The sequence below is a fragment of the Muntiacus reevesi genome, chromosome 9 (assembly GCF_963930625.1).
Source record: "Muntiacus reevesi chromosome 9, mMunRee1.1, whole genome shotgun sequence".
Classification (NCBI taxonomy): Eukaryota; Metazoa; Chordata; class Mammalia; order Artiodactyla; family Cervidae; genus Muntiacus; species Muntiacus reevesi.
In genome coordinates this window covers 85,300,261-85,313,216 of record NC_089257.1, presented here as the reverse complement: position 1 = coordinate 85,313,216, position 12,956 = coordinate 85,300,261, and positions in this window count along the sequence as shown.

Genomic DNA, 12,956 nt, shown 5'->3' with positions numbered 1-12,956 from the left:
GAGAAAATACCCAAATCAAAACCAATAGGAAAGGCTGAGACACCCTCTAATCATAAACTCTGTTATAGCACCAAATAATCCAGAGGAAACTCCCAACTCCCAGCTTCCTCTGAGCAGCATAGGGTTAAAAAAAACACATTTAGTACCCCAACTTTTAAGAACTCTGCTCATGAGATGGCCCCCCAGTATACCTCACTCTGAAAGCCAGTAGTGCTTATGTCCACAGGACTCACTAGACTATAGAAAACAGGGAAGCGATCATTAATGGGTACAGAGCACTTGCTGTGGCTATTCCCCTAGAGCTTAGCACAGAAGGAGCAGGCAAAAATGTCTAAGTCTTGGCCTTTTCAGGATCCATCTACACACTTAAAGTTATTGTTTGAGGATCAGGCATCTAATTTAGCACACCCCTAGGGGCTAGCTTTTATCCTCTCCAGGGACAGGATAAGGTGGCTGACACTTCCCCCATCTCCTCCCTCTAGCCCACCCCATGTCTGTAGTATCTCCCTGGAAGGAGTTTGTATACATATCTGTGCCCACCTTTTATGGCCAGTATCCAAGGAACAAGCCCCAGATCACTCTGATGAGCAGTGGGACTTCCATTTATGAATCCTGTGGAACAAATAAATAAGCAGTTCTTAACAGGCCCAGGAGTACCTACACATCACCACCACCACCAAACCATCACCATGCCCCCATGGCTACATACAGACAGAGCAAGCAAAAACACCCATCTCCCAGTTTCTATTTGGGATGGGCCTCACTACAGACTTTTCCAGCTGCTGCCTCAGCATCTAACTTCCAATCAGCCTTCATCCAGGTGCTGAGTACAATTCGCCCCTTTGGAACATAGATGGATCTTGGCACATCCTTCAATACAAGGAGCCATAATGGACAAAGAAGGCTGCTTAGACAATCACAAAGAGTTGAGAGTCAATAAGAAGCTTGAGAAAGGCCTTCTGATGAGACTAATCTCCTACATGAGATCACTTAGTTAAGAATGGGCAATGTACATAATACCTCATGTGGCTATATGTGCATATAGCAACAGAGAGAAATCCAGGAAAATGAAGAAACAGAGAAATACATTCCAAACTAAAGAACAAGAAAAGTCTCTATTAATAGTAGTAGTAGTAGCATTAGTTGCTCAGTCATCTCCAACTCTTTGCAACCCCATGATCTGTAGCCTGCCCAGCTCTTCTGTCCATGGGATTCTCCAGGCAAGAATACTGGAGTGGGTAGCCATTCCCTTCTCCAGGGGATCTTCCCAGCCCAGGGATCGAACCTGGCTCTCTCACATTGCAGGCTGATTCTTTACCATCTGAGCCACCAAGGAAGCCCACTTTTTAAAATTATTATAAAAACTAATAATAATTTTATTAAAATGTGTAACAGATTTTAGGAAACTTAATTTTTTGACCACATTTTTGTTTTCTGTTTTCCTAGTGCCTGAATATAATGCTTGTCCTATGGTGGATGAACATAAATAACACCTTGAATGTTTACTGGGTGAAAACATAAAGTTTCCTCTGGGCCAAAATCAAACATCTGTAATTGACATTCCCTGTCCTAGAACTCCCAAATCCTATTTTAAGTGCACTATTGCAATGATTGCTGCTTCTAGTGTTGCCCTTGGGTTCAATGCATAAAATTCCATATTTAGAGAAACCTTGGAATGGCAGATAGTTTTGCAGAACTGAAAATCACAAGATTTAGTGTGGACCCATTTGGAAACAGAACTGAATTTTTATAAATGAATATTAATATTTATTATTTTCACATGCAGAAATAACAAGAGCATGGCCAAAAGAACTCATAATCTCCCACACAGATATTAGCCAATCCCACCTCATTGTTGTTGTTTAGTCTTTAAGTTGTGTCTGACTCTTTTGTGACCCCACAGACCATAGCCCCCTAGGCCCTCTGTCCATGGATTCTCCAGGCAACAATACTGGAGTGTGTTGCCATTTCCTTTACCAGCGGATCTTCTCAACCCAAGGATTGAACCCACATTTCCTGTGTCTCCTGTATTGCAGGCAGATTCCTTACTTGCTGAGCTACCCAGGAATTCCACATGTGCAGTCTTTAAAGTTTGTATAATCAAATTGAGGACATTTGAACAGTACAAATGACTCAAACCTAAAAGCAAAAGCCTCCCTTTACATCACTGCTAACTGTATTTTATAGAATTTCTTATAATTTTTAATAGCATGAAATAGCTAAACTTGGGTCAACCCAGGAAAATCTGTGAGTCAGTCAGCCAAGATTCCCAAATACTGGCTTGTGCAGTCACTGTGCAGGAGTGATTATTGCGCAGTCCTTGCCCTAAGGAATCTGGTTTCCTGGAATTATATGGTTCACATTGTAAAAATAAGCTGAATGTTTCAACATTTCTATAAACTGAGTTTAACTTAACCCTAATATGAATCACTCTAAAAATTATGAACTCTCACCTGTTGGATCTTCAAACTGGTACTACCACCACACAGACTCCCCACCACCGCATACACATATACACATACCCACCCATGAATTTGGCCCTGAGAGAGGCTCTTTTTCTTCTTATTTCTATACAACTTTCCTGCAGCTATTTTCATCTTCCCCAATTATATCAGGACAGCTGGGATAATGAAAGTGGTTTCTCTTGATCATAAAGTCTTATAGATTGTGGCTCCCAGATTTTATTTTATATTTATTACATATAAGCTTTATTATAATTTTATTGTCTATTAAAATTCATCATATATTTATTACACACTTCATATTATATCCCATGTTATACCATTTCATATTATAGGTGGGACACCAGGGACACTGAGACGTCTCCTCCAGGATACATCTGTCTCCTCACAGTTACACAGCTCGTTACTGTCAAATCTGGTCTTGAACCTAGCCCTCATTACCAGTCCAGTGCTCTTTTCATCAAATCACACCAGAAAAATGTCTGGCTTGTTTTTGTCAATACCATGTATTCACGCTTCCTGGAAACTGCACAGGCCAGCAGCTATATTACTTTTCTAATAGCTAATGCAGCTTTTCATGAAAGCATATTCCTCTCTCTAAAAGTAAATTAAATGGCATAATCTTCTCATAAACTGGATTTAGTAACATATTCTCTATGATAAACAACATTCAAATCAGAATCACCTACTCTGCAACGTGAAATTGAAGTTTACTTTTGATGTGTTATCTGTTGATGACAACTGACTATAAATGTAGGGCCATTTAGTAAGCAAATAAACCACTCAGTTAGGAGGTAACATAATACACAGCAATTTTTATAAATCTCTTTTCATCTTGCCTTTTCACTGGTTTGGAAGAATTAAAGAGGACATTGAAAATGCATTAGGTAAATGGTGATATTAACAATGCCATTTAAATGCCGTGATTTGTGAAAACACAAAGAATAAAAACATACCTTGGAATTGCAAATAAAAGCTTAAGAAGGCAATTTTCCAACAGGGCTTCCTGGAATGTAAAGATATATCTGGAGGGTTAGTTGGGGGAAGGCATAAATGAAGGGAGTTTTGACCCACCCAAGGCAGCTTGATTTGTAGTCCAATATGTATTTGAATTCTTTAGATTTCATCATGAAGAAGGGCTTCCCTGGCAGAAAAGAAAGCAGGGACAGAGGAAAGAAGGAAGGAAAAATTGAAAAGCCATGTCTTTGCTAATTTTAGGCAGAAAAGTATATTAATTGTCAAGCCTCAGCCCGGCTCCCATCTTTATTTCATTGTAGTAGCATAAAAACTATGAACTGATTGGGACAAACCCTACTAAATATTAAGCATTTGTCGAGTGATCATGATTAAAATAATGTGTACTGGTAAAGGTATGCTTAGACATAGATTAATTAAATAGAATAATCTGTAAATCAAATCAAATTAAAATAGGATTTTGATGATGTTGAGATAATTGACTAAATTGTGGAAGTAGGGAATATAGCCAGATCTTTATTAATTGTTGAATTACTCAAGATTCTAAAAAAAAAGACCAATAGGAAATGTATGTTTATAAATACAGATATAGATATAGATATGTAAGAAAGAGTGAGAACAAAAGAGAGAGAGCTTTATTCTAAGCAATTAGATTACACAGTTATGAAGGCTGACAACTGCCAAGATCTGCAGTTGGCAAGCTGGAGACCAATAATATAGCTCAAGCCCAGAGACTAGCAACTCAAGATCCAGAAGAGCCAATGTTTTAGTTGGAGTCTGAAAGCAGGAAAAAACTAATGCCCCAGCTCAAAGCGGAATTCTGTTTTACTGGAGGAGTGGTCAGTAGTTTTGTTTTTTCAGGCCTTCAATTGATTGAAAGAGGCCCTCCTCCATTAGGGAGAGCAATCTGCTTTGCATTCTATCAAGTTAAACGATAAACTCAACCAAAAACCTTCTCACAGAAACACCCAGATTTGAAGAAATATCTGGGCAACTTGCAGCCTAGTTAAGTTGACACAAAATTAATCATTGCAATAGTCAAAATTAGCTTCAAGTTCATTAAAGATTTAAGGGGAAAAGAAGACACAAAAGAACTAACACAGATAAATATTTCTTTCTTTCTTGGTATGGGGAAGGCTATTTTAAGTTTACAGATAAGACCAAACTCCTGTAAGGAAATTTAGTTACAAAGATATTCAACTATAGCAACATTTTCACCTTTTAATTGCGCTATTGGTACTAAATTTTTTTAGAGATGGATTCTGGAGAAGTAATTTAAATTTAGCTTCTAGAAATTATTTTCTCAACTTTTCTATCAAGCTTTAGCCAACCAATTCCAACCCTTGTTCCTGTTATTCTGAAAAGATTGGGTTGGGGCGGACATATCTAAGATGTCAAATGAATCATTTCTGCTATCAACTCCTTGTTGTTGTTTAGTCACTAAGTCATGCCTGCCTCTTTGTGATCCCATGAACTGTAGCCTATCAGGTTCCTCTGTCCATGGGATCTCCCATGCAAGAATACTAGAGTGGGTTGCCATTTCCTTCTCCAAGGGATCTCCCCAACCCAGAGATCAAACCCGCATCTTCTGCATTGGCAGGTGGATTCTTTACCAACGAGTCACCAAAAAAGGCCCAGAACTTTCTCAAACCTAAGCTTATTTGTGATTCTGGGGATTTCATTTTCATTGTCTCTGCAATATATGCTGTATAATTGTTTTCTATTTAGCAAGGCCTTCCTAAAGTCTACCAGTTCTTTTCAGGAAGTGAATCTATAAACAAAGTGCCACGTGACATGCAAATTGAGTCTTAAAGTTGTAGTCATGCTCAAAAACAAACCTCCCTTGACTACTTGCTACTAATGCTGGAATATAATTTATATGATATCTCAAATAGGGTGATCATTTTTGCAAGTGGATTACTGGGAACTTGGGACTTGATCCATAGAAACTTTCTTTTATTGAATATTTATATGAAGTGATATAATTTGCAATGTACTTTAATAGTCATTTTAGTGACCATATAAATTCAATTACCATGAAGATTTAAAACAATGAAACATAAATTTCAGTGACATAAATCTTCATTTTAGATGCTATTACATCTTGAAAAAAGAAAATAATGTATCAGTTTCTTCTTTTTTATATTTTTAGTCTGGGTATTTGATCACATATCATTCTTACACGTTAGACAGTTGTGCAGATTTTGACATGAGTCACATTTATATGATATGCATTGCACATCAGCCAAGACTTAGGCAGAGTTCTGCCCTCATAAGTGATCATAGCAACCTTCTTCATAGAATAAACTGTGAAAAGTGGTGGTTTTGATTCAAAGCTCTCATTGGTACTCATTTGCAGAAGTGAAGAACTGTTTGCTGGTGTGCTGGACTTGAGGACTGTTTGGAAGTATGCTCTACCTGGCTTGAGGAAACAAAAAGTGCACATTCTTCCCAGCTCCATGTTTCATAACAAACTGTTGGTAGCATGAAATAGGTCAGGTAAGAAATATCTACTCCATGAAAATCTGAAACTACTACAAATCAAGACTTTAACTTTTTTCACAAAGTGTTGGTTGTTAAGCACTCACCAACACACCACTGGATTCTGTGCAATGGAAACATGAACATATTTTCTAGATTGTACTGGAAATTTTCAGCTAAAAAATGTAGATTCAAACACTTTGCCTGGAAAGGTAGGATTTCAATGCTGCTCCTGGAGAGAAGGAAATGGCAACCCACTCCAGAATTCTTGCCTGGAGAATCCCATGGACGGAGAGCCTGGTGGGTCCATAGGGTCGCAAAGTGTCAGACACAGCTGAGCGACTTCACTTTCTTTCTTTCACTTTCCTACCTATTTACTTAGCAGACATATTGATTCACCAGAAGAAAGATGCAAAAGTGTCATCAGTTCAGTTCAGTTCAGTCGCTCAGTTGTGTCCGACTCTTTGTGACCTCATGAATCACAGCACGCCAGGCCTCCCAGTCCATCACAAACTCCCGGAGTTTGCTCAAACACATGCCCATCGAGTGGGTGATGCCATCCAGCCATCTCATCCTCTGTCATCCCCTTCTCCTCCTGCCCCCAGTCCCTCCCAGGATCAGGGTCTTTTCCAATGAGTCAACCCTTCGCATGAGGTGGCCAAAGTATTGGAGTTTCAGCTTCAGCATCAGTCCCTCCAATGAACATCCAGGACTGATCTCCTTTAGGATAGACTGGTTGGATCTCCTTGCAGCCCTAGGCACTCTCAAGAGTCTTCTGTAACACCACAGTTCAAAAGCATCAATTTTTCAGTGCTCCGTTTTCTTCACAGTCCAACTCTCACATCCATACATGACCACTGGAAAAACCATAGCCTTGACTAGACAGACCTTTGTTGGCAAAGTAATGTCTCTGCTTTTTAATATGCTATCTAGGTTGGTCATAACTTTCCTTCTAAGGAGTAAGCGTCTTTTAATTTCATGGATGCAGTCACCATCTGCAGTGATTTTGGAGCCCAGAAAACTAAAATCTGACACTGTCTCTACTGTCTCCCCATCTATTTCCCATGAAGTGATGGGACCAGATGCCATGATCTTAGTTTTCTGAATGTTAAGCTTTAAGCCAAACTTTTCACTCTCCTCTTTCACTTTCATCAAGAGGCTTTTTAGTTCCTCTTCACTTTCTGCCATAAGGGTGGTCTCATCTGCATATCTGAGGTTATTGATATTACTTCTGGCAATCTTGATTCCAGCTTGTGTTTCTTCCAGCCCAGCGTTTCTCATGATGTACTCTGCATGTAAGTTAAATAAGCAGGGTGACAATATACAGCCTTGACGTACTCCTTTTCCTATTTGGAACCAGTCTGTTGTTCCATGTCCAGTTCAAACTGTTGCTTCCTGACCTGCATACAGATTTCTCAAGAGACAGGTCTGGTGGTCTGGTATTCCCACATCTCTTTCAGAATTTTCCACAGTTTATTGTGATCCACACAACCGAAGGCTTTGGCATAGTCAATAAAGCAGAAATAGATGTCATATACCCACCCAAATCCTAATTAAGGGGACAACCATGAGGAATGCCAGAACATCTGAAGCATTCAAAATATCCTTTATTGGGACTTCCCTGGTGACCCAGTGGTTAAGAATCTGCCTGCCAATGTAGGGGACATGGGTTCAATCCCTGGTCCAGGAAGATCCCACTTGCCATGGAAGAACTAAGCCTGTGCCCCACAACTACTGAGACCAAGCTCTAGAGCGTGTGAGCTGCTATGGAAGCCCAATGCCTAGAGCCTGTGCTCCACAGCAAGAGAAGCCACTTAGCTTTTTAGGGAAACTCCATACTGTTCCCCATAGTGGCTATAAAATGAGCATTTCCACCAAAAGTGTAGATAGTTTCTTCACACCCTCTCTAGCATTTATTGTTTGTGGATTTTTTGATGGCTATCATTGTGATTGGTGTGAGGTGATATCTCATTGTAGTTTTGATTTGCATTTCTCTAATAATAAGCCATTTTGAGCATCTTTTCATCTGTCTCTTGGCTGGCCACATGTATACCTTCTTTGGAAAAATGTCTCTGTAGGTCTTCTGTCCATTTTTGATTGGGTTGAGTTTTTTGATACTGAATTGTATGAACTGTTTTTAAATTTGGGGGATTAATCCCTTGTGGGTTGCATCATTAGCAAAATTTTTTTACATCATTTACATGTAAAAAAAGTTTTACATGTCCAGTTTTCTAAGCACCACTTATAGAGGAGACTGTCCTTCCCCCAATGTACAGTTACCTTACAAATTAATTGACCATAGGTGTATGACTTTATTGCTGGATTTCTATCTTGTTCCATTTATCTGTATTTGTTTTTGTGCCAGTACCATTCTGTTTTGATTACTGTAGCTTTATAGTATAGTCTGCAGTTAGGAAGCCTGATTCCTCCAGCTGTTTCTCTTTTTCAACTTTGCTTTAGCTATTTAGGGTCTTTTGTGTCTCCATACAAATTTTAAGATTTTTCTTGCTCTATTTCTGTGAAAAATGCTGTAGATAATATGACAAACATTGCTTTGAATCTGTAGATTACCTTGGGTAGTATAGTCATTTAACAATATTGATTCTTCCAGTCCAAGAATATGGTTCATCTTTCTATTGATGTCATCTTTTATTTCTTTCATCAGTGTCTTATAGCCTTCAGAGTGTGGGTCTTTTGTCTCTTTAGGTAGGGTTGTTCCTGTGTATTCTATTCTTTTTGATGTGATGGTGAATGGGATTGCTTCTTTAATTTCTCTTTCTGATCTTTCATTGTTACTGTACAGAAGTGAAACAGATTTCTGTGTATTTTGTATCCTGCAACTTTACCAAATTCATTGATGAACTCTAGTAGTTTTCTGGTGGCATCTTTAGGACTTTCTATAATTAGTATTATATCATCTAGAAACAGTCATATTTACTTCCTCTTTTCAAATTTGGTTTCCTTTTATTTATTTTTCTTCAATTTTGTGTGACTTCTATTTGTGTGATTGCTGTGGCTAAGACTTCTAAAACTATGCTGAATAAAAGTGGAGAGAGTGGATATTCTTGTATTGCTCTTGATCTTTGAGAAAAACTTTTCAGATTTTCACTGTTGAGTAGGGTGTTAGCTGTAGATTTGTTACATATGGCCCTTATTATGTTGAGGTATGTTCCCTCTATGATCACTTTTTAGAGTTTTTTTAATCAAAAATGAGTGCTTAATTTTGTCAAAAACTTTTTCTGTATCTATGGAGATGATCATATGTTATTTATGTTTCAATTTGCTGATGTGGTTTATCACACTGATTGATTTACAGATATTGAAAAAAACTTGCATCACTGGGATAAATCCCACTTGACCATGGTGCATGATTCTTCTAATATATTGCTGGATTTGAACTGCAGGTATTTTGTTGAGGATTTTCACATTAATGTTCATAGTGATATTAGTCTATAAATTTCTTTTCTGTGATAGCTTTGTCTGGATTTGGTGTCAGGGCAATGATGGCCCCATAGAATGTCATTGGGAGTATGCCTTCCTCTGCAATGTTTTTGGAATAGTTTCTGCAGAATATGTGTTAACTCTTCTCTAAATACTTGATAGAATTTGCTTATGAAGCTTTCTGGCCCTGGACTTTTGCCTGCTGGGAGTTTTTTAGTCACAGCCTCAATGTTAGTACTTGTGATTGTTCTGTTTATATTTTCTGTTTCTTCTTGGTTCAGTCTTAGGATATTTTACCTTTCTAAGAACTTACCAATTTACCCAAGTTGTCCATTTTATTTGCATATAGTTGTTTGTAGGCAGAAAGTGAACAGGAACTAAAGAGCCTCTTGATGAAAGTGAAAAAGTTGACTTAAAATTCAATATTCAAAAAACAAAGATCATAACATCCAGTCCCATGATTTCATGGCAAATAGATGGGGAAACAATGGAAATGGTGAAGACTTTATTTTCTTGGTCTCCAAAATCACTGCAGATGGTGACTGCAGCCATGAAATTAAGAGACGCTTACTCCTTGGAAGAAAAGTTATGACCAACCACAGGATATTAAAAAGCAGAGACATTACTTTGCCAACAGAAGTCTGTCTAGTCAAAGCTATGGTTTTTCCAGTAGTCATGTATGGATGTGTGAGTTGGACTATGAAGAAAACTGAGCACTGAAGAAATGATGCTTTTGAACTGTGGTGTTAGAGAAGACTCTTGAGAGTCCCGTGGACTGCAAGGAGATCCAACCAGTCAATTCTAAAGGAAACCAGTCCTGACTATTCATTGGAAGGACTGATGCTGAAGCTGAAGTTCCAATACTTTGGCCACCTGATGCAAAGAACTGATTCATTGGAAAAGAACCTGATGCTGGGAAAAATTGAAGACAGGAGGAGAAGGGGATGACAGAGGGTGAAATGGTTGGATGGCATCACCGACTCAATGGACATGAGTTTGAGCAAGCTCCGGGTGTTGGTGATGGACAGGGAAGCCTGGCATGCTGCAGTCCATGGGGTAGTAGAGTGTCAGACATGACAGCGACTGAACTGAGATGCTTGTTGAAGTCTCTGATGATCATATTTGTTTCTGTGTTGTCCATTGTAACTTCTTTTCCATTTCTAACTGTATTGATTTGAGCTGTCTCTTTGTTTTCTTCATGAGTCTGGATAAAGCCTTATTAAATTTGGTCATCTTTTCAAATAACCAACTTTTATTTTCATTGATAATTGTTATTGCTTTCTTCATTTCCATTTTATTTATTTCTGCTCTGATCTTTATGGTTTCTTATTTTGTTTGCTCTTCTTTCTCTAGTTGCTTTGGATGGAAGATTAGGCTATTTGTGACTTTTCTGTTTCCTGGGGTAACATTGCATTGCTACAAACTTCCCTCTTAGAACAGTTTTTGCTGTGTCCCATAGACTTTGGTTAGTTTTGATTTCATTCTCATTTGTCTCTATGTAATTTTTGATTTTCTCTTTGATTTCTTCAGTAATCCATCCATTGTTTAGTAACATATTGCTTAGTCTTCTGTGTCTGTGTTTTTTACATTTTTTTTCTCTTATAGTTAATCTGTAATCTCATAGCATTGTGGTCAGAAAAAGTGTTTGATGTGATTTCAATTTTCTTAAATTTACCGAGCCTCACTTTGTGGCCCAGCATGTGATCAATCCTGCAGAAATCCCATGTGCACTTGAGAAGAATGAGTATTCTGCTGCTTTTGGATAGTCTGCTCTATAAATATCAATTAAGTCCATCTGCTCTAAGGTGTCATTTAAGGTTTGTGTTTCCTTACTGATTTTCTGTCTGGATAATCTGTCAATTGATAAAAGTGTGTTATAGTCTCCCACTATTTTTAAGTTGCCATCATTTTCTCACTCTATGGCTGTTAGTATTTGCTATACATATATATATATATATATATACATATATATATATATATATACTGGAGCGCTCCTGTGTTGGGTGCATATATATTTATATCTTCTTCTTGAATTATCCCTTGATCAATTATTCTTTGTCTTTTGGAACAGCTTTATTTTAAAGTTTATTTTGTGTGGTATGAGTATTGCTACTCCAACTTTCTTTTGATTTCCACTTTCAGGGAATATATTTTTATCCCCTCACTTTCAGTCTGTATGTATTCTTAGATCTGGTGTGGGTCTCTTGTATATAGCATATGTATAGGTCTTGTTTTTGTACCCATTCAACCAGTATATGTATTTTGGTTGGAGCATATAATTCATCTACTTTTAAGATGACTATTTATATATATGTTCTTATTACCATTTTCTTAATGGTTTTGAACTTGTTCTTATAGCTTTTTTCTTCCCTTCCTCTTTTGTTCTTTTCTCTTGTGATTTGATGACTAACTTTACAGTTATGTTTGGATTTCTTTTTCTTTGTGTGTGTGTATGTATTGTAGATTTTCAGTCTGTGACTGCCATGCGATCTGATAGAGCAGTCTCTATATAAACAAGATTCTTCTAAGTTGATGGTCATTTCATTTAAAATGCATTTCCAATAGTGTACGTTTGTGCTCTCCTCTCCTTACAGGTCATGGCTTTGATATCATATTTGTCTGCCGATGATTTCCCACCTTTATTTTATGTCTGCCTCTGCTAGTTTTCCTCTCATAATCTGCTTGTTCTAGGAGTGCCGTTTTACTTTTGCTTTGAGGAATTTCTATGGCATTTGTTGCAAAGTTGGTCTTCTAGTGCTGAATTCTTTTAGCTTTTGGTTCTCTGTAAATCTTTTTATTTCTTCATCAAATTTAAATGAGATACTTGCTGAGTAGAGCATTCTTGGTTGTAAGTTCTTTCCTTCCATCACTTTAAATATATCTTGCCACTCCCTCCTGGCCTGCAGAGTTTCTGCTGAGAAATGGGGAATTCCTTTTAATGCTACTTCTTGGTTTTCCTTTGTGCTTTTAATATTTTTTCCTTTTCCATGTAGGTATAAAAAAATTACACCAAGCCCAGTCATCTAATACTTTTATAATAGTACCACAAGTCTAAACCTCAATGTGGTCTAGCATTTTCTCATTCAATTAAAGACAGACATTGTCTCTTAATCCAAATACAGGGCTGACTGAACCTTCTATAAGAACACTCCATCTGCCTTGCAAGTCCATTCCAAAGGGAATGCATTCCTTTTTCCCCTAGCTATCCAGGTATCCTATATTTACCAGACTTCCCTATAATTAGGTGAAGTCAATGCAGTGTGAACAGAACCATTAAGTCTTTGAATGACTAGATGGAACAAACCTCCCACCCCCAATGACCTTCATTGACTATGATCTGAACGAGATATAAAGCATAATTATATGTAGCCATGAAAATTTGGCCATTAAAATTCATGCTGATGTTTGGCAGAAACCAACACAATTCTGTAAAGTAATTATCCTTCAAATAAAATAAATATTTTTTTATTAAAAGAAAAAATACATTACATCAATTAGCTTATTTAGACTAATTCAATCAATTATAAAAACATCAAAAAAAGAAATTTGGGGAAAACCATCTAAAGTGTGCAAACTTTTTTTCTATTATTTGTCCAG